Below are 23158 nucleotides of genomic sequence, written 5' to 3'. Positions count from 1 at the left end.
CTGGGCCTTGCTGGTGAGCTACTTCCTGATTGAATCCTGGGCCCTCCTCTGGATACCAGTGTTGGAGTGTGTGAGCTGACAGTGTGCAGAATGCCGTTGAGAGGTCAAGGGTGGTGGCCTCACCATTCGTCGTTGGTGGTGGCAATGATGACGGTTGCAGTGGTGTGATTACTGTGTAAAATGGTCTGGTGCCGGTTAGCTGGAGCTGGTTGCATGTAGGAAATTGATCAGTTGCTTGTTGAGTGTCTTCCTGGTGACATTAGCTGGGTAGGGAAGTAGGGTGATGTGCCAGGAGATCCTGCCAGGACGTGGGCTTCAAGGATGGCGAATGATGTGGTTGAGATGGTGTGTGGGAAGGGGCCTGATTGAGAGCCAGAGTGGATGGTGCACATGATCCCGGTTGTGTACTTGCTGCTGACGGGATTCCATGACCTGAGGGGGGTTTGTCCAGCCGATAATAGTGCTGTCTGCCTCTGTGTGCCAAGGCTGTTGTGTATGGCCATGAGCTTGCAGTGGTACAAAGTTGCAAGGGATGGGATCTGCCTTGCAAGGGTGGGGTGTCTTGGATGGAGATCTGCTGTCAGTTCACTCACAATGCTGATGAGCTCCTTGATGTTGTGTGTTTGGGTGTCTCTGCACTATCTGAAGTATCTCCACTTGTCCTTGCTGATGATATGGTGATGGCTGTGTGTGGTGTTTTCCAGGGCTGTAAGGAAAATTATGTCTCTTTGTGTTGCAAGGTTTGCACAAGAGTCCGGCTAGGTCTGTAGGAGTCCAGTAGGTCTGCTTTGTCCCAGGTGCCTTAACTGTTGTTGTGCTTCACAGGAAAGTCCGTCAATGTGGCAAGATTGTTGAATCAGTTCTGATCCAGTGTGTGAGTTTGCAGGGTGTGGCGGTGGTGTTGTTTTGAGTGTCCCACACAGCTTGTCTGTGGCGACTTACATCAAGCATCTTTGGGGGATCGGTAGCGGGGTGTGTGGCACTGTGTTGCTTGTTGGAGATGTGGATTCAAATGTTGATGGACCAATGATGGATGGTGGTGTGTGTCCCCTCCAGCAAGAAGATACTGGCCCCCAGCCACATGTAGCCTGTGGAGGTGAGGGCCTGCGTGCAGATGTACGTGTTGATGGCTTAGCGTAATTGTGGATGTAGGCCTGCAGATCTGTAGATGAGTGTTACTCCGAGGGTTGCTAGGGAGTTGCTGCGAACCCGGACTTGTGACTCTGAGGGTGTACTTGTGAATAATTAGCAATTCAGCCCCTGGGATTGGTGTTGGTGTCCCTGTGGGTGATCTTGGATCCATCTGAGATGGCAATGAAGACATCATGTGCTGAGGATGCTTTTGTCCAGGTTACTGTCATAAAGGTGATGTGTTGGGCTGTAGTGTTGAGGAGGTAACAGAGTCCAATGGCATGCTGGTGGATGGAGCGGGTGTGGAGTAGGAGGCACATAACCTGGTTGTACTGACAGGGTCTGGTAGGCTGGGCAGCGCTGTGTAGGCAGTTGGAGTTGCACACTCAGCATGCGAAGGTGTTGTGTGTGTGCTTAGGGGTTGCCTGATGGCAGGAGGATGATTGTCACAAGGACATTGCTTGGAGAGTGGCTGCAGCATGAGCCTGTTGTGTGACGTGGGTCATGCAAAGACTAGATGGTCGTGAACTGTGCATGTTGCAGGTGAGGCAGCAGCAGGTGGAAGGGGTTAGAAATCATGCAAAAATCAACACACAAAGACAAGGAGGTCTGCAAGGCACAGTGCAACAGGTGTATGTCAAGAAAGGAGTGTCAGCTCACTCATGGGTCACTCCCAGAAAGTGTATGATCAATCACCATAAATTATAGCCACTGTATCACGCACCAAAATGTGGAGATGCGCAAAGGAGACACACCATCAGCAGGCATTCACGTCCCATTGTGGGCAGCAACCTGCACAAATACATACACAACCAGGTATTTCATGCACATTAGAGATCATTAGCCATGAAGCACTGCATGCATGCTGCCAAAGTACACATACACTCATAAGCTCAATCTTTGTCAATTATGCCATAGATGACGCATGCAAACTGGTAACAGATCTGCAGTGACCGAGATGAGGCACTTTGGATTGTGCTGAACACCTTTATTCCACATACACACACAAAGGAATATGCCTCCATGTTAACAGACTCACAGGTCAGTTGACAGAACATGTGGGACATACGCTGGACCCCCCCTTCACAACACGGATGATGTCAATCCCAATGAACTGGCACACAAGGTGAGGGGATGAGCAAAAGACATCCTGCTGCACACGGAGAGGCTGCAATTCCCCATAGAGCATGTTGTTGTGATGTCCCCCACTATGTCCACCCGTAGCATCTGCAATGTTTCAGAGCCAAGGTTCACACACATTGATGCCTTCATCAGACGCCACATTCCACTACAGATGACTGTCAAGAAGGCTGACTATCATGTCATGGGAGTGATGCTACATGTTATATGCTCCATGGTGGGAAGACATGTATGCATGGTACCACAACATGCACAGAAGCAGTCACCACACATTCCCAACCTGTACCACCACCAAAAAGCCTTGCTGCAATACTTACCCAAACTGACATTTCCACATGTACGTGCAGGGAACGCTGATTCAGCACACGTTGCAATCCTCACGAGGAATAGCAGGAGGACAACGATGACACGCCCAGACAACAGGTGCAAAATACCTGGGAATGACAGACACATGAGAAGTCACATAAAAAAATTCTCAACGCACAAATGGAAGTGTACAAAACATGAACAATGTTGGACACATGTAAATTGCCAATCAAGTATCTCCGCAAAACTGTGTTGCATGACATCATCACTCGAGTGACACATCAGAACACACATCCAAGTCACTTTGCATTCAGTCAGCTGGACACACACATTGCAACATATGACAATCAATGCTACAAGCTTGCACACTCATAGCCAGTGACTCACCATTATGAGAAGAAGTTGCGTATGAGCTGACTCCGGATATCATCCCCCTCCTCCTCCTCATCACTAGCCTCGTGCACAATGAAGATTTTGCAGACCTTCTCCGGGGCATAAGGGAGGGACCCGCCTGTCTTGTCCAGGCACCGGAATCGGCTCTTCAGGAGTCCAAACGTCCTCTCAATCACTCGCCTGGTCTGCCCGTGTGCATCGTTGTACCGGTGATCTGCAGCTGTTCTTGGGTTGCGGAGAGGTGTCATCAGCCATGGCCTGTTAGGATAGCCAGAGTCCCCTACATGGAAACATCATGTAAATAAGTGGGTCACGAGATGCCGTAAGAGACAAAAATACCACAACACATAGGACAAAATGACTACACCCACCAACAAGACATGCTCGTTCGTTGTGCAGCCGCAGCATCATTTGTGGCACCCTGCTATGCCTCATGATGTAGGCATCGTGGGCTGATCCTGGAAAACGTGCCCAGACATGGGAAATCAGCATGTTAGCAAGACACACCACAAGGGCATTTATCGAGTAGTAATGTTTGCGGTTGCGATAGGCTTGTTCCTGTGCCTGTGGTGGTACAAAAGCCACATGAGTACCATCAATGGACCCAATTACATGGGGCATCCCACCCAGGGCATAGAAATCCCCCTTGACATCCCTCAACCCCTCTGGAGTCGGAAATTTGATGAATTCATCAAAGTGCTCCAACATGGCTGCTAAAACATCACGCAGGACACGGCTGACCATAGTCTGGGACATCCCACCCACATCAGCTATGGTCAATTGAAACGTACCTGTGGCAAAAACATGTAAGGCTGCCATCACCTTCATCTTGGGGGTCAGCGCAGTAGGATACCTGTGTTGCGGTTGGAGGTGTGGTGCCAGCTTGTTTGTCAGGTCCTCAATCAACTGTTGAGTGAATCTGTAACGGCGGATGCAGGCACGTTCCCTCATGACAGTCAAGTCTGGCATTAGTCTTGGGACAGGTGGTGCCATGCAAAACATCGTTTTGAAGAATGAAGATTGAGAGTCGGCAAACTCAATGTCAATGAACATAGCACATGCTACACTGCTAATACACATCAGGTAACTATGGAGTTGGGTGTGTGCAAAACATCCAGGACACAGATGCCAGCTTGCTGGCACTCCTACAAAAAGCCTGATACACCTGTTGATTGTCAAGTCTACATGACATGCCCTGAAATGATTTGGGGGCCAGTCTGAGTGAAGAGCCACAGATATGACCGGAGTGACACACAACCACATAGCTGCATTTGAAGGATGTCATCTCATCCAGACAGCTGACTGCAAGGCACACGCACAGGTCACATGGAATGTCAAATGTACATATCGAACACAGTGGGATGAAGGGGTACACGTGACAACACAAAGACACAGGCATTGAGACAACAAACACATGTATGAATGAAAATATATGATGTCCCATGCACACAGACCCTACAGCCTTGGGAATCCACAAGTGGCATGGTGTGCGTAGATGTGTTACATGCCCATCTCCACACAGACCCCTGTTGGATGCACCAACAGCAGATGCCGTTGACGGGACACTGACATGAAGCTCATGGGAACACATGACACACACCTGACATAGTCCCAAAGGGGCACGCTGATCGTGACAGGTCAGTTGATAAAGTGTCCCTGTCCCTGGCATCAGGAGACAGGTGCGGGTGTTGATGACTGTGCAACCCACTGCTGCTATGTCTGACACAGTTGGACTACAGACACACATGTGACAAGTGTCAAGGTGATGTGTGCCACATCGTGCCCCATCACACATGACATGTGTCCACAGGTCAGAACACATCAACTGTGCAACTAGATGAGAGGACCTGTGCAATATCATTGGTTAACACACCTAGGGCCTGCACATGAAAGTATGCAATGACAAGTACTTGATGGACATCCATGTGCGACTCGTAGCCCTCCATTCCTGGCATGTGTATGGCTGTATTACCATTGTAAGCGTGTGAAATGCGTACCCGTATGTGTATGCACTGGTAGTACATGTACGTGTACTAAGGTAGTACACATACGTGTACAACTAGTGCGTACACGTACTTGTACACGTACGTGTACTAAGGTAGTACACGTACGTGTACAACTAGTGTGTACACGTACTTGTACACGTATGTGTACTAAGGTAGTACACATACGTGTACAACTAGTGCGTAAACGTACTTGTACACGTACGTGTAGGCACTGGTAGTACACGCACGTGTACAACTAGTGCGTACACGTACTTGTACACGTACGTGTAGGCACTGATAGTACACATATGTGTACAACTAGTGTACGCACTAGTTGTACACATAGGTGTATGCACTGGTAGTACACGTACGTTTACTACCAGTGCCTATACGTACATGTACAAGTACGTGTACACACTAGTTGTACACGTACGTGTAGGTACTGGTAGTACACGTACGTGTACTACCAGTGCCTACACGTACGTGTACAAGTACGTGTACGCACTAGTTGTTGCCAGTTGTTGCCTACACATACGTGTACAAGTACGTGTACGCACTAGTTGTACATGTACGTGTACTACCAGTGCCTACACGTACGTGTACAAGTACGTGTACGCACTAGTTGTACATGTACGTGTAGGCACTGGTAGTACACGCATGTGTACTACCAGTGCCTACACGTACGTGTACAAGTACATGTAGGCACTAGTTGTACACGTACGTGTACTACCAGGGCCTACACATACGTGTACAAGTACGTGTACACACTAGTTGTACACATACGTGTACACACTGGTAGTACACATACGTGTTCTACCAGTGCCTACACATACGTGTACAAGTACGTGTACGCACTATTTGTACACGTACGTGCACTGTGTACGCATTAGTTGTACACGTACGTGTACTACCAGTGCCTACACATACGTGTACAAGTACGTGTACGCACTAGTTGTACACGTACGTGTACTACCAGTGCCTACACATACGTGTACAAGTATGTGTACGCACTAGTTGTACATGTACGTGTACTACCAGTGCCTACACGTACGTGTCAAACGCACTGTGCAACTGGTACCGTAGGGGTACGTGTGAAACGCACTGTACCTGTGTGTGGCTTTCAAAATTACATAGGGGACACATACGGGACAAGTATTAGGCCCTAATGCATGCTGGTTGTCATGGATACCGAGTTTTCTCTTCACATTTTTCCATCAGGTGTCCTGGAAAAGTCTGTTGGCCAGAAAATACAACGTTGCAAAGTGGTTGTTGACTTGACATGATGCTCTAAATTTGAACAATGCAAATGCTGTCACTGGTGTATGTTTAAAGGGATTGGAGTAAACGTAAGATGCGAATGATTCTGACCAATCACTATGTACTCCTCAAAATGAATGACCCTCAGCAAAACAGATATAAGGCAGCCAGAAGCCATGAGAGGGCACTTGCCTGCACAACTTTCCTGTTGACAACATTGCTGCTGTCTCTGCTTCCCTGGACCATGTCTCGTGCTGTGGAGAGGGCCCAGCCATTCACCCAGGAGGAGAATCAGGCCTTGCTGGACGTCCTCCTCCCACAGTACACCAGCCTGCATGGGAGACCAGGGGAGCAGGTGAGTGCTGAGTCCACTACCTTTGCCTATGCACCTGTTGTGTGACAATATTGTGTCCAGGTGGGACTGACATGCAATGTTGTTTAGAGTGTGTCCCGGGGGGCATGCTTATGTCTCTCATGCAGAGCATCATGTAGTTCCTGTGTGCACTCCTCACTTGCATGGTGCTTACAGTGACTTTCACTGCATAGTGCATGAGACATTCAGCCTGGCTAATCCTTGGGGGCTTTTATTCCTGTTGTCCTGAGGTGATTAGGTGGTCCCCCCGGTGTGACAGGTGACTGTACCCACAGATGTGTATGAGTTGAGTGGACCTGTGGTGAGAGTGTCCAAATGACGTGTACGACCTCATGGACATTGATGTGTGTGAATGTTCCTTGTCATGTGGGTGAGTGTCTATGTGAAGTGTTGCACCACAGCTGCATGTTGGAGGCTACTGATCTAACCATCTGATGTGACAAGTGAGCCGTGCTTTGTGTCTGACTTGCAGAGCTAGCATGACACCTGTGACTCCCCCTGGCAAATGACACATGTGCAGAGTGAGGGTTGTATCCGCTGTTGTCAATGACAGGCCAGTGATCTGTGGCAGAGTGTGTCTGTCTAGTCTGCTGAGGGTGCGTCAGTGGAGTGGGACATGTGACTGCATGGCACGTGCTGCCCATCAGCCTGCTGTTGCATGTGCTGCACAGTGTCTGGCATGTTCATTGAGTGTTTTGCACCCCTCATGCCACCTGTAGACTTTCAATGCCATGTACTGCATTGGCGCTTGCACACAGGCCAATTTCATGTTGTGAATGAGGCTATTCATGTCAGCATCCTATGCCCTGTTCAACATTTCAAAGATGTTCTAATGTGTGTCTCTGGGACATGTAGCAGGGAGCAGGTGTATTGATGTTGTGTCACTTTGTCATCCTGACAGGTAACTGCCTACGAGAAGGGGCTGATCTGGACCAATGTTGTCAGGGCCATGAGGACTGCGGGGGGTGTGATCGGCAGCTGGCCCAGGTCCGCAAGAGGTGGCAGGACATCCGGTGCTGGACCCGACGGATCGCCCGGGTCCAGCTCAAGCTTTCTCCTCCTCGCCCCCACGGCGGCCGCTGACACCTGACCCACCACACGTGTCCTGGCGGTGGTCTTCCATGACCTCGATAGGCAGTTACAGACTGCAGCAAGGAGGGGGTAGGTACATGGATTTTTGTCGTGTTATGTGTCGCCAGCTTTAGGAAGTGCTATTTTGCATGAATGCACTCCCAGAGTTCATATGTGCAGTGCATTTTCTGATCCCAAATGTCACCTGGGGATCTTTTTCATCCCTTCCTCTCCTTGACATGTGTCCCCTGGTGTGTGTGTAATCACATTTGCACATGGTCATCTAGGGTGCCAGTACATCTAAGTGCACATTGCTTTCTGCATCGTGTGGGAGGGTGGTCTGTGACTTGTGTCGGTACCTTGCCTGTGCCATGACCTGTTCACTATGTTGAGGGTCCATAGTTGTTGTCACTGATGCTGATTCTCAACATAGGAGTGTGAGCTTTCAACTGGACACCCTTGCAGCATGCATGAGCAATGTTGTGGCCTCAGACATGATGTGCATGAGTGTGAGATATGCATAGTGCCATGACGGTTGAACATGGTAGAGTCAGCTCATTCCAGGACCATGGAGCAGTGTGCCCACTACAGTCCCCTGAGACACCCTGGCCTCCTAATCATGTGTGTCATCCAACACTGTGCACATTCTCTGTGTGTGCTGCATAGGTCTGCCTCTGTGGCATTGTTCCCTGGCCTAGTTTGGATTTTGTTAATGTGTGCTACATGTGTCCACTGGACAGGGATACCACATTTTGCTTGTGCATACTCACACTGGGCAGTGCCTGTGTGGCTATTCACAACAATCTGTTGATGGTTGTTTGTTGTTCTCAGCCCCACGAGGTGATGTGGTGTCAATGAAGCAATTTTTCTAGCACAGTTGTTGTAACCCTGAATAAGAGGTGTCACTTATTGATCTGTATAAATCACATTGACTCAGGTATTGGGGGGGGGTGCGGGAGAGGCATACATGTGCAACCCTGATTTTTCATTGCCAGATCTGACTTGTGAGAATTGCCTGGACTAAAATATACTGGGCATTGCCCCTGTGATGCTGGCCAGTGCTTAATGTACGTGCTTTTTTTACCAACAAGAATCCTGCTCATACATTTTTGGCACGTGTGTGGTTCAGATGCAACGCAGTTTGGACTTAGTGTGCTGACATCTGTGTGTACATTCTGGCTTGCTATGAGGGTGTCCCACAGTACAGCTGGTCTTTTTTACCAACCAATTGCAGGCCCATTAGCTTATGCATTGTCCTGGGTCTGGAAGTGTGTGCCACTCCAGATGACAGTCAGTAGGTCATATGTGTAGCCAACTGTGTAATCAGGTGACGGATGGCCTGGTGACAACTGACATGATTCAAGTTGTTACTCTTCATGATTGTACCTTGGCACTCACAGCACTTGTCAACAGTTGTTCATGTTTAACATGTGGAAATTTGATGATTTGTGTTAAGAACACTGATGTGCCTGCATGCAACATGTCGCACAAGGCAGTGCACACAAAAGTACATTGACACTGTCATTGAATAAGCTGACACCTTTTCAAAGAAGCCACTGTTATAAATAAATGGTGTTGCAGATTCTCCATATACATGTTCCCACGGTGGTCTTGATTTTGTGAGACTCATTAGTTGTCTGTGATACAAACTAACGAGTGTCAAGACGTCAAGACCTCCGTGGGCCCATGTATATGTACTTTCTGCAACACCATCTATTTCTAACAGTGGCTCCTCCGAAAAGGTGCCAGCTTCTTCAATGACAGTGTCAATGTACTTTTGTGCGCACTGCCTTGTGCAACATCTTGCATGCAGGCACATCAGTGTTCTTTTCACGAAATGGCCAATTGGCACATCCCAAACATGTAGATTGGTTAAAGTATTGTGAGTCCCAGGGTACCAACATTTGTTCGTTTTGTGTTCCAAGGTATTGAGGTGTGTTAGTTTACCTTGAGTGCACCACTCCTGTTTATTTCAGGGTAAACAAGAGGTGTCATGACTTCATTGTATTGCTGTGCTCACCGGTTCACAGACACTAGCTTCTCAATAATATTTTTCTCTTTAAAGATGAACTTTATTTGCAAACAAAAGGCACCAGCATGGGAGCGACTTGCGCTCCTAGTCTGGCCTGCCTTTATGTAGGCGAATTTGAGCGACAAAATGTATTTAATGAGATGGCCCCATTTTTTGAAAATGTCTTGTGCTGGCACCGCTACATAGACGATATCATTTTTATATGGAACGGTTCCAGCACAACACTTACGGAGTTCCTGGAATGGATAAATTTAGCGGATGCTAATCTAAAGTTCACAGCTCATTATAGCGACCAGAGTGTTGATTTTTTAGACATAAAGATAAAAGATATCAATGGTGAACTTCAGGTAGAACTTTTCACAAAGCCTACGGATAAAAATACCCTTTTACAGTATAACAGCAATCATCCCCATTCACAAAAAGACAATATTCCCTTCGGGGAATTTCTCAGACTTCGTAGGAACTGTACCAACACTTTAGATTTCTATCAACATGCAGAGATTATGAAAGCCAAGCTGAAAGCACGAGGATATCCAAACAAATTAATTAAGAACTCACTAAAAAGGGCGAGATTTTATAATAGAGATAGCCTCTTTGAGCCTAAATCTAGCAAAAATAATGTGGCGACAGGTAAGGTGATTTTTGTAACCCAATTTTCAAACATTAGTAACCAAATCAAAAACATTGTAAATAGAAACTGGAAAATTCTTAATTATGATACAGAAATACAGCTACCCAAACCCCTTTTCTCGTTCAGAAGAAACAGAACTATAAGAAATTCACTAGTAAGAACATATCCAAAAGCAGGAGAAAAACAAACCACCATAAGGGGGGAAAAAGCAAAAGGCAACCACAAATGTGGCACATGTTCAATATGCGCCCACTGCCTTGAAAGTAAAAATCTGTTGTTCGCAGGCAAGAATTTGATGACCACGACACTAAATAATTGCAGAAGCAGAAACATTATCTACCTCCTCATATGCCCTTGTGAGCTAGGTTATGTAGGGGAAACCAGTAGGGAACTTCGCGTGCGGATTTTGGAACATAAATCTGCTATTAGAACAAGAAAGGAAAACGCTCCCCTGGTGGATCATTTCTACAAAATGAACCATAATTGTAACGACTTAAAATGGTTCATATTAGAGAAAATCACTATGAACAGACGAGGAGGTGATATTGATGCAGTAAGAAAGAGAAGAGAACAGTGGTATATATGCCACCTTAACACAGTAGAAAAGGGGTTGAATTCCAGGGAAGACTGGATGAAACTAATCATAAAACACTGACATAATATTTGGATATTATTATCTCAAAACGAAAACAAGTGTGTTGTCTGTAGATTTTGAGTAAGAGTATGAAATTTTAAGTAAAATCTTGTCATGATGTATCCATAAATATGTGGTTAGTTTCTTGCATTATAGCAATGACATTGTTAAGAGACTGTAACTTTATCATTCTTTACCTCCACTGTGACTATGTTTCTGTTTGTAGGATGAAGATATGTATCATAAACATAACCAGGGCCTGTATAGATATGTATGCACTATAGCGAACATTACAAAATAACGTGTGAAATTAAGAATTGTATGTCACCGGGAGGGTGATAATGTATTTCACAGATCATGAGACATTGAAAAATGGACCAGTAATGGACTCATGATCCACTAATATATGTTATTACATTATAGTATGACGTCATTAGGAGACGGTAACCTTATGATTTTGTATTTCTAGGATGACCCTGTTTCTGATTGTTTGGTCAGTGATATATATCACAGGTATTAGGGTCAGTGTTAATAGGTGTGCACCTGAATGAGCATAATAAATTAATGTGAGAATTAACAATTGTACTCTAACCACTATGATTAATATATACTTAGTGGATCATGAATTGTTAGGAATGTAACATGATGAATATAAGACTCTATGTTTGGATATGCACATAGTATGAAATACATCAGAGTATCGATTGTAAGGACTATACGTATTTCGTTTCCATTATGGCCATGTCTCTGTTATAAAATGCGCCATATATAAAAGTATGTTTTGTATAGATTTATGTGCACCTGACGTAGAGCAATATAATTATGGAAGCAACACTAATCTTTCTCACCATTATGATGACTATTTCTGGTGGATTGAAGTTGATCATAACACCAGCTTTATATAAAAAATTATACGAACAAAAAATGACATTTTTTGTATCTAATTGATAAAGTTAGGTTGTTGACAATAGGAAACCAACTGGTGGATGCGTAATATAAAGATTACGTAAGAACATAAATTAGCGATCTAATCGATAAAACTGGACAACAATTATCGATATAGAAAGCCAGAGTAACATAGGTTTAGGAACTGAGCCTACCATTGGACCCCTCAGGTTGTCTGCACCAATCACAAACGAGTAAGAAAAAAACGCTTATTCGCGGGTTTTTCTAACTAATCAGAAGATCAGCCACACAGACCTAACATGTAAGAAGAACTAAGCATCTCATTGGGTCTCTCGAAACGGCTACTACCTATGACAAACAATTTGAGTAATGGCGCCAACTATACGTTCGTTTCAGCCAATTAGAATAGATGTCGCATAGGTTAAATACGGAAGTCAGAATTAAGTTGACGGCAATCCTTTTTACTGAATACGGATACTACCGTCGGACCGCGACGAACGAAACAAAAGGTATGTGTTTCCGAGTCAAGACAGGGCTTTCATTTTAATAGTACGATAGTTGTGGTTAACATTGGGAGGCATTTTTCAACCTTTTAAAGCCGTTTAATATTCGTTACCTTTCAGTCCCACTCAAATAATAAGGAGGACAACGAGCCTCGAGAGTGTGGGTCCTGCAGTTCTATGCCGTTATCGACACCGACCCGCATCTTAGGGAAGAAGAATCGGTAGCATATACTCACACGGCACCTTAGAACAAGGTAATTTAAGATTATAGAACCTTATGGTGAGGGATAGACAGATTTGAATTATTTAAGCACAATACAAATCTGTGCTTAGGCAGATGCTTTGATAATTATAATCGAGTAGACATATATAATAATTAAAAAAATGTGTTTATATATCCCCCCCTCTTCTTTGATATACAGAGTACTATATCACAGTTAAATATTTTGAACAGCAGTAGAAGATCGTGGTTTTACTACGGATGACGGCACCTTTTTCATCCTCTTTTGTTATTTTCTGACTTTCAAGGAATAAAAAGGTGAGAAAGCAATTACCAACATAGAAATAATATCTTGGCATATCCATAGAAGAGGGAAACGGTGGGTGTTATATCGGGGTAATGAACCTTTGTAAATCTGCTAGACATTAAGAGTCTGGGAGGACACCTTATGTTTTGAGGCCCTTAAAATAGGAGACCGACATACCACCTGGTGAAACATAACATTAGAAGGTTTCACCCAGATAAAATGCTAAAAAGGAAGCCTGGTACCGACAATGTATCAGTTGATGACTATGTGTAAGAAATAAGTATCACTATCATAATAACATATATATTTACTCTATTTAGGAAATAAGAAAGCCATACAAGAAAGCCATAAAAGAAAACAGGAGACAGCAAAATTACTTTTTGTCTTGATAAAGATGGCAGTATCAATGTAAAAGCCATCGAAACGCGTCGACGCCCTAGCTTCTGGAAACATAATCTTATAACCAGCACAGAACAACAGACACAAAAATTGCAAATATAATCTAATGTTCTGCTGAGTTGAATGGATATGTAATGGTAAAGAACAGAAAATAGTGTCTTACGTATTTGTTTGTCTCCATAATGCTGGTCATTTTTGGGTATCTGTAAATTGTTGTTTTTGTAATCCTGTTTTAATTTCGTTTTTATCAATTGATTGTGTAATATGTATTTTTAATGAAAAATTGTGTCACACTGACAAAAATAGGAGTTTGTTTTTAATGATTGCAGAACGATATCTGTTATAATAAAATTCATTTTAAAAGTACAGGATAAGTTCAGAAAAACTTTCTTTCGGTTTTCATATAATAGTGTGCAAGCAAGGGAACTCTTTCTTTTGTTTACCTTTTCAAAGAAGCCACTGTTATAAATAAATGGTGTTGCAGATTCTCCATATACATGTTCCCACGGTGGTCTTGATTTTGTGAGACTCATTAGTTGTCTGTGATACAAACTAACGAGTGTCAAGACGTCAAGACCTCCGTGGGCCCATGTATATGTACTTTCTGCAACCCCATCTATTTCTAACAGTGGCTCCTCCGAAAAGGTGCCAGCTTCTTCAATGACAGTGTCAATGTACTTTTGTGCGCACTGCCTTGTGCAACATCTTGCATGCAGGCACATCAGTGTTCTTTTCACGAAATGGCCAATTGGCACATCCCAAACATGTAGATTGGTTAAAGTATTGTGAGTCCCAGGGTACCAACATTTGTTCGTTTTGTGTTCCAAGGTATTGAGGTGTGTTAGTTTACCTTGAGTGCACCACTCCTGTTTATTTCAGGGTAAACAAGAGGTGTCATGACTTCATTGTATTGCTGTGCTCACCGGTTCACAGACACTAGCTTCTCAGTGTATTGCTCATTCAAGTTGTGGCCTTTTGTGTATTGAGTTTCCTGGTGTCAAAGTGGCATGGTGGGTCTACCAACTGGGCAGTACAGGGCTTACATATGTGCGGAGTAATCCAGCTGTTACTCATGATGCATTGCCTGATATGCACTGTGACCAATTGTTCTTGTGCTCATATGTCAGATGTATACAGGTGACTGATGCTTTCTGGTTTCTTCTCCTTGCCCACAGCATCATCATCCACAAGCGAGCGAGACACCTGCATGGACCTTGAGGAGGGACCCAGCGACAGTGCCACCAGTGCTGTGGAGTCAGCAGGAGACAGTGGCACGGAGGGCGAGGGGAGTTAGTCGGAGGACCTGTCTGGAGGCGAGAGCATGTATGACACCGACGGGTCCCAGACTGACATCCTTGAGGAGGCGGAGGATGCAACAATATCTGGCAGCATCCCACCATCTGTACCCGCCTCCTCCATTGCCATCTCCGCCCTCCCAGTTGCTCCTGTCCCTTCTGTCCGTGCAGGGTCCCACCGTGTGTCCTTCGGACCAGGCACCGCAGCCCCTGCCCCTGTCACCCCTGCTGCCCTCAGTGAAGAGTCTGTGACCACACTGCGGCAGTTGCAGGTTGGTCAGGCATCGATGCTGCATGTCCTCCATGAACACAGTAGACTGCTCACACAGTTGGTGTCGTTCGTGGAGGGCATGTCATCAACGATGACTGAGCAACGCAGGTTTCTGCGGTCCATGGACTCTTCACTGACGGAAGCAGTGTCTCTCCTGCGGCGCTCCGTCCCCCCCTACCCCAGACCCATCCACACTGCCCTCTCCCATGCCTGTCCAAAGCACACACAGACAGTCACAGGCACACACCCCAACAGACACATCCAGCACACCCCCAACTAAGGCACAGCGCACACCTCCTGGCACGCACACTCAGGGGGATGTAGTCACACCCACAGGGTCTGGGGGCAAACGGCAGACACGCAGCCACAGTCAGAGTCCGCAGTCCTCACGACCCACTTCCTCCAAATCCACTCCCCTTAGCTCCCCTGCCAAAATGTCACCCAAAGAGACCTACATGGCTAGTCTGTCCCTCAACCCCACTGTGACACCACCCCGCAAGCGGTTGAGGAAGTCTCCGGCCAGGGGAGTTGAGTCCCCCCCCATGTCCACCACCTCCCCCAAGAGCGCTGCACCCCATCCCTCGGACACCCCCCCCTCCGTTGGCCCTGGTGTTTCTTCCGGTGCAGGGGTTCCTCTGGACACCCTGGCAGCAGTGTGCAGCGAGCTGTTCACCACCACCTCTAGCGCTGCCCCACCCCCTGTGGTGGATACGTCCAGCCCTTCACCCACCACACCTACCCAACCCACTCCTGTCCCTGTGGTGCCTGGTACTCCCACTGATGATGTCCCCCCCCGGTCGACAAACCTTGAGGTGACTTTGTGCAGGCAAGGTAGCGGTGGACACAGTCACATAAGTCCACCCTTGGACTCAAACTATGGACTGGCCATTGGCCTTTGTAAATAGTGTCTTCTCACAATTTTTTTTGGTGTGCTGAATAAAGCCTTTTCATTTAGTTTCCACACTATTGCATTTTAGTTATTGATGTTGGTGATGAGGCTCATGAAGTTGTTGTTCTGGTAATGTGTTAGGGTTATGAGAAATGTTTTAGTATGATAGTCATGAGGTGGACCATGGTATCTGTGTGCCATCACAATGTCTGTGAAAATATTAATTGGTAGTGTGTGTTCCTTTGGATTGTGAGACATTGTCCCAAGGAGTGTTCCTTCCTCTGTGGCACCTGACATGTTCCCTGCAAACAGTTGCACAATTGTTGTGCTGACCTGTGTCAACATATCCTTTGTTGGTGACGGATCCATTCAACAATGGCCATGCATGCTCACCGATGTCTACTGCTGAATCGTCTGTGCCATCCTTGCCAGTCACTGTACTTGTGTTTTGTGTATGTAGGAATGGCATCAGGGACCAATTGCCCCTTTTCAGCACTATGCATGTGTGTAATCACGGCCTAACACACAAATGGCACGTGTAATGCAGGGTATTTGGGCACCTGACTCACAATTGTGGGCATTGTATCTAGTCGCAGTGAACCCTATTCCTTACATGAGAGACAACATCTGGGTGGCTGGACCAGCACCTGGACATTCCTATCACTCCTGTGATGTGCATGGCAGTGTGTCTTCCCCTTGGCTAACTTATTTTAGTATGCATTTCCATGACTATACAGTCTGTTGGCATGAAATCAGTGCGTGTATTGTGGGGCATCCGCCATGGGTGGGTATGCATGCGTTGTATGTCCTCACACCCACATGTGATGTGTCATGCAGTGTGTGAATGACATCCATCCTCCTAGGAGTGGGGCACTGCTGGGAGTCCTCTGCACCCACCCCTCATATGTCTGTCCACTGCTGGGAGTCCTCTGCACCCACCCCCATATATCTGTCCACTGCTGGGTGTCCTCTGCACCCACCCCTCATATGTCTGGGCACTGCTGGAAGTCCTCTGCACCCACCCCTCATATCTCTGTCCACTGCTGGAAGTCCTCTGCACCCACCCCTCATATGTCTGGGCACTGCTGGGAGTCCTCTGCACCCACCCCCATATCTCTGTCCACTGCTGGTAGTGATATGCATCCACCCCCATTTGTCTGTCCACTGCTGGGAGTCCTCTGCACCCACCCCTCATATGTCTGGACACTGCTGGGAGTCCTCTGCACCCACCCCTCATATGTCTGTCCACTGCTGGGAGTGATATGCACCCATCCACATATGTCTGTCCACTGCTGGGAGTCCTCTGCACCCACCCCTCATATGTCTGGACACTGCTGGGAGTCATCTTCACCCACCCCTCATATGTCTGTCCACTGCTAGGAGTCCTCTGCACCCACCCCTCATATGTCTGGACACTGCTGGTAGTGATATGCACCCACCCCTCATATGCCTTTCCACTGCTGGGAGTCCTCTGCACCCACCCCTCATATGTCTGGACACTGCTGGGAGTCCTCTGCACCCACCCCTCATATGTCTGGGCACTGCTGGAAGTCCTCTGCACCCACCCCTCATATCTCTGTCCACTGCTGGGAGTCCTCTGCACCCACCCCTCATATGTCTGGGCACTGCTGGGAGTCCTCTGCACCAGCTGCGGTCGGTAGTAGGAGAAACTGCAGGGCGATGACGTGGGGAGGGGAAGGGGCAGGGTGGGGGGTAGTAAACTATGGATTACGGAGGTTTACAGGTAAGTTGACACGTACGATGGGGTTCATGGCTGTACGTAGCGTACCGGGACTCCGTGGCGTAGGGTTCTGCTTTGCCAGCAGTTTTTCGCTCCCGTAGTCACAGTGAGGTACGAATCGTACTTGCTGGGCCGAAAAACACTGCTGAAATGTGTACGAACGTCGCGTACAAGCAGTTCCGGATCGGAATCGTGGGTATTTTTTTGATGTACGGTCTTTTGTACGATTCGTACAGAAAAAGGCTTTCTGTACGAATCGTACTTCCTAGGTTGTAGAATGAGTTTACCTGGTACGAGTCGTACGGAAAAAACGCTCCGTACGACTATTCGTACTGCCTTTTTCCATGATTGGAACCGGCCCATTTATGTACCATAAACATACATTTAGAAACATATCATACCCTTTCTACACTAGGCCGCAAACACAAAATCTCGACATCTCGCTATAGTAGAAATAACTACCAAAACACAACAACCTGCCACTAGACATACTAACTACCACTTAACAACATACGATTACACGTAGAAATGTAATATAAAGATAGTAAATTAAACTTACCTTCATCGACACGACGCAGCATTTAACCGCGAGCTTCACCCCTGTAAAATGACCCAAAACAACAGTAAGCGGTTAAAAAATAGTCCCTGTTAAAATGGCTGTTTAAATAATTAAACACATACAAAATAATTCTAAAACATAGGAAACATACATAAATAGACGACTTAGATTTTTTCTAAAAATATTAGATTATTGTACTTATTTTTTTAAAACAATATAATTTTTTTTATATTTTAAAATTATAAAAATAATTAATATAAAAATATCAGTAAATATTATAATTACTTATTAATTTGTATCATTTACAATGTATGTCCACAAATGCTTAAAATGTTTAAAATGTTAAAGAATAATTTAACCTTTAGAAAAGCATATTTGTATAAAAAGCTAAAATGTACTAATCAACATTATTAATTTCTCAGAAATTAATAATATTAATTAAAAAAATATATAACATGTTAAAAAACCTATTAAAATGTGTTTTTGTTTTTTTATGTGAAAATATGTATAATATGATGTACTAAACATACAAAAATATCTATCAATATTTTATAAATGTTATAAATGCAAAACCAAAACTGTGAAAACATGTTGTAAAAATTATGTTTCCTAAACAAATGTTATAAACAAAAATGTATAAAAATGTGTCCTGATACAAAAATATTATACCTATGTTTTAAAATGTAAAAGTTTAAAACACATGTATGTATAAAAAATGTGTATGTGAATAAACATATATATGCAAAATATTTCATTTTCATGTTTTAAATATATATATTTACTTTCTATGTTTCATCAGTTGTATAATATAACCTTAATAAAATGTATTCCTTTACCCTAAACATGTTATTAATAAATAATAAAGTTATGTTGACAAATAAAATGTGTTATTCTTTCTCTATTTGGGTGCCAATTACGATCCTGTAAAAACCGGGTACGAACCGTCGGACGGAGGCTTTTTTCCGTCCAACTTGAACCGGTTGTAAAACTTTACGAACATGCAAGTACGATTCGCACGGAAACACCATTTCCGTACGAGTCGTACAGAACACCGACCGACGAAAAGATACATACAAATGTGATCCGGGGAAAGCGCCGACGTGACGTCGGGACGCTCTCAGGCAGCGTTTCACAAACCAGGAAGTACGATTCGAACTGACAGCGTTCCAGACGGCAATATTTTTACGGCACCCAAAAAGTGCCGGAAAAGCGAAGTATGCCGCGATGCGAGTGGAATTAGGGCCCTGGTACGCGCCGTACCCCCCCCCCAGCCCCCGTGAGTACGCGCCGTACCCCCCCAGCCCCCATGAGTACGCGCCGTACCCCCCCCAGCCCCCATGAGTACGCGCCGACCCCCCGTGTACGTACGAGTCGTACCCCTGTGTATGTACGGTGCGTACCCCCGTGTATGTATTGGGCGTACCCCCGTGTACGTACGAGTCGTACCCCCTGTGTATGTATGGAGCGTACCCCCGTGTACGTACGAGTCGTACCCCTGTGTATGTACGGTGCGTACCCCCCGTGTATGTATGGAGCGTACCCCCGTGTACGTACGAGTTGTACCCCCGTGTATGTACGGTGCGTACCCCCGTGTATGTATGGAGCGTACCCCCGTGTACGTACGAGTCGTATCCCCGTGTAGGTACGGTGCATACCCCCCGTGTATGTATGGAGCGTACCCCCGTGTACGTACGAGTCGTACCCCCTGTGTATGTATGGAGCGTACCCCCGTGTACGTACGAGTCGTACCCCCGTGTATGTACGGTGCGTACCCCCGTGTATGTATGGAGCGTACCCCCCGTGTACGTACAAGTCGTACCCCCGTGTATGTACGGTGCGTACCCCCCATGTATGTATGGAGCGTACCCCTCGTGTACGTACGAGTCGTACCCCCGTGTATGTACGGTGCATACCCCCAGCGCTGCGCGTTGGGGGTACGCACCGTACATACACGGGGGTACGACTCGTACGTACACGGGGGGTACGCTCCATACATACACAGGGGGTACGACTCGTACGTACACGGGGGGTATGCTCCATACATACACGGGGGTATGACTCATACGTACATGGGGGTACGCTCCATACATACATGGGGGTACGACTCGTACGTACACGGGGGTACGCTCCATACATACATGGGGGTACGACTCGCACGTACACGGGGGGGCGGCGCGTACATACGGGGGCTGGGGGGGTGTTCGGCGCGTATGCGGGCACGTGTCTCCATGGTTGCTATGGGAGTTCGGTGCGGACGGTGTTTTTGCCATACGGTTGTAACATCGGACGCACAGGATGGATCGTGATTCCGCGGACTTCACTTTTCACATTTGTACGGTAAATCGTCCGGGGACGTGTCGGACACATTTTCCGACCCGAGGACGTGTGGGGAATCATTCCCAATGCGATTCGTATGGACTTTTTACCATGCGAATCGTGATTGGCAGTTTGTACGGCACTTGTACGATTCGTATGGTAAAAAGACCGGATACGAGTCGGACGGGGACGTTTTTTACCGGATCGTAATTGGCACCAAAATATTTATCATTATTTATGTTCCTGAAACTTATATTTTAATTCAATGTTTATATTTTAATTATCTAAAAATATCATATCAATATATATATATATATATATATATATATATATAGCTTAATTGTACTTACTATTAAATCTTTAAAGTGCTGGACAGTAAACAAATTCAATTTATTACTCCCACTCCAACTAATATTAAGTCAGGGAAGGTGCTGGACAGTAAAAATATATAAATTACTATTCCCACTCCACTCAATATTAAGTCAGGGAAGGTGCTGGACACTAAAGATATATAAATTACTATTCCCACCCCAGTTAGCATTAAGTCAGAAAAGGTGCTGGATACTAAGGATATATAAATTACTATTCCCATTACAGTCAATATTAAATCAGGGAAGGTACTGGACACTAAAGATATATAAGTTACTATTCCCACTCCAGTCAGAATTTATTCAGGGAAGGTGCTGAACACTAAAAATATATCATTAACTATTCCCACTCCACTCAATATTAAGGCAGGGAAGGTGCTGGACACTAAACATATATACATTACTATTCCCACTCCAGTTAGTATTAAGTCAGGGAAAGTGCTGGACACTAACAGTATATAAATTACTATTCCCACTCCAGTCAGTATTAAGTCAGGGAATGTGCTGGACAGTAAAGATATATAATTTACTATTCCAACACCAGTAAGTATTAAGTCTGGGAAGATGCTGGGCACTAACAGTGTATAAATTACTACACCCACTCCATTCCCAACACCCACATAGCTGAGTATAAAACCAGCCCCTTCCCTGACCACAATCCTTTGCAATACTCCAGGAGAGAAGGGACACACACCCCAGCAAAAAGGAGAGACAAAGAACACAACATCACTAGCCACACCACACACAGCACCACCACCACTTCCACACCTGCACAACTAACCCCCTGCACATCACACACAATACACATCACAACCACACCAATCCAATCCAAAAACAGCTTTATTCGACATTTGTCATAAAAGCAATAGAACAAGTACAAAAACAACATAAATACAAGACATAATCATTAAAAATCCCTAAAAACAACTTGATTAACATTTAAGTTTTTTTAAAAAGCAATCCTTAAAATATATACATGGGTTAAAAAATTTACATTACAACACACTCACAGTAAATACTACTTCCAGGGACCGCTAACACATTAGTCACAGATGCTGCGTTTTCTTATAATGCAGGCCCATCCTAGAAACTTTGCCACAGCTACAACAATAACCGATGATGTGCTAGTACATAGGATCCTCCTTGCCTCACCACATAACCTAGTGCCCAATTGCTTGCAGATTGGTCTCAACCACACCCTCCTAGGAGATAGATATGCGGGACATACAAAAAGCATATGTCTTATTGTTTCATCTTGAGACATGCACAATGGGCATAAGTTAGCTTGGCTCATGGGGGCCTTAGACCACCGAGCAGTAAAAGAATTTAAGGGCAAAGATCCCACCCGCAACTGGAAATACAACTTTCTGTCTAATACTTTGGTAACAAAGTCCCAAAAGATCTCCAGCCTTGGGACAGATTTTATATTCAGAAAGTCATCAGTTAAAGAAGGGGTTTTACAGTCGATCATTATCTTTGTATTAATCATCTCCCAGTATTTATTTTTCAAAAAAGATTTTGACGGAAAAGAAACAAACGAGGGTTTTTCCCATAGATCACTCATACCCAGCGCCTCGAGGGTTTTTCTAAGATCCTTAAACCACCCAATATTACGAGATCCAACCATGGACAGAACATCCATAAAACCTGCTGCATACTGGGATAATGCCGGGGTAGTCCACAGTCTACGCCAGTATAAAATTGGTCTTAGTCTAGCTACATCAGCAATAGAACTCTTTCCCAAATCATGTCTAAGAGGGACCAGAGGCGTACTCTGGGGAAGTGATGTAATGCCTCAAAAGAATCTGTTCTCCGAGATGGTTAAAGAGGACAAGCCCTCGAAGCCCCACAATTCAGCTCCATATAATGATGCGCTAACTGCTTTAGCACTATAAACCTGGAGTACAGGCTTGATTGGTTTAGTTAATGATTTCTTAAATTTGCCACTTATTACTCCAGTGAGCTGTCTATGTTTTAGAGCTGCCAATTCCTTCTGGTTGGTCCACTTAAGATTATTTTGGATATTAACCCCTAGATATGTAAAAGTCTGTACTTGTTCTAAGGATTGGTTATTCAATGAAAAATAATTTTTAAAATGCCGTTGAGGATTAAAAGCCATGAACTTGGTTTTCTTGACATTTACTTCAAGTCCCCATTCCTCACAAAAACTCTCAAAAATACCTAACGCTCGCTGGAGACCGCTTGGAGACTTAGCAATTAAAAGCGTGTCATCCGCGAACATTAGAATCGGGATTTTATCACCTGCAAGAAAAGGAGCATCAATATTTTCTGCTAAAAGACGATCGGCGATGCCATTAATGTATAGAGAAAATAAAGTAGGGGCCATTGCACACCCTTGACGACCCCCCCTTTCTACTGGGAAAGCCTCCGTTATCTCGCCCTGCCCTCCCCACCTTATTCTAGCGGAATT

Source organism: Triturus cristatus, chromosome 2_2 (assembly GCF_964204655.1).
Source record: "Triturus cristatus chromosome 2_2, aTriCri1.1, whole genome shotgun sequence".
In the NCBI taxonomy this organism is placed as follows: domain Eukaryota; kingdom Metazoa; phylum Chordata; class Amphibia; order Caudata; family Salamandridae; genus Triturus; species Triturus cristatus.
The sequence above is the reverse complement of the archived record's forward strand: the minus strand, read 5'-3'. Positions refer to the sequence as shown.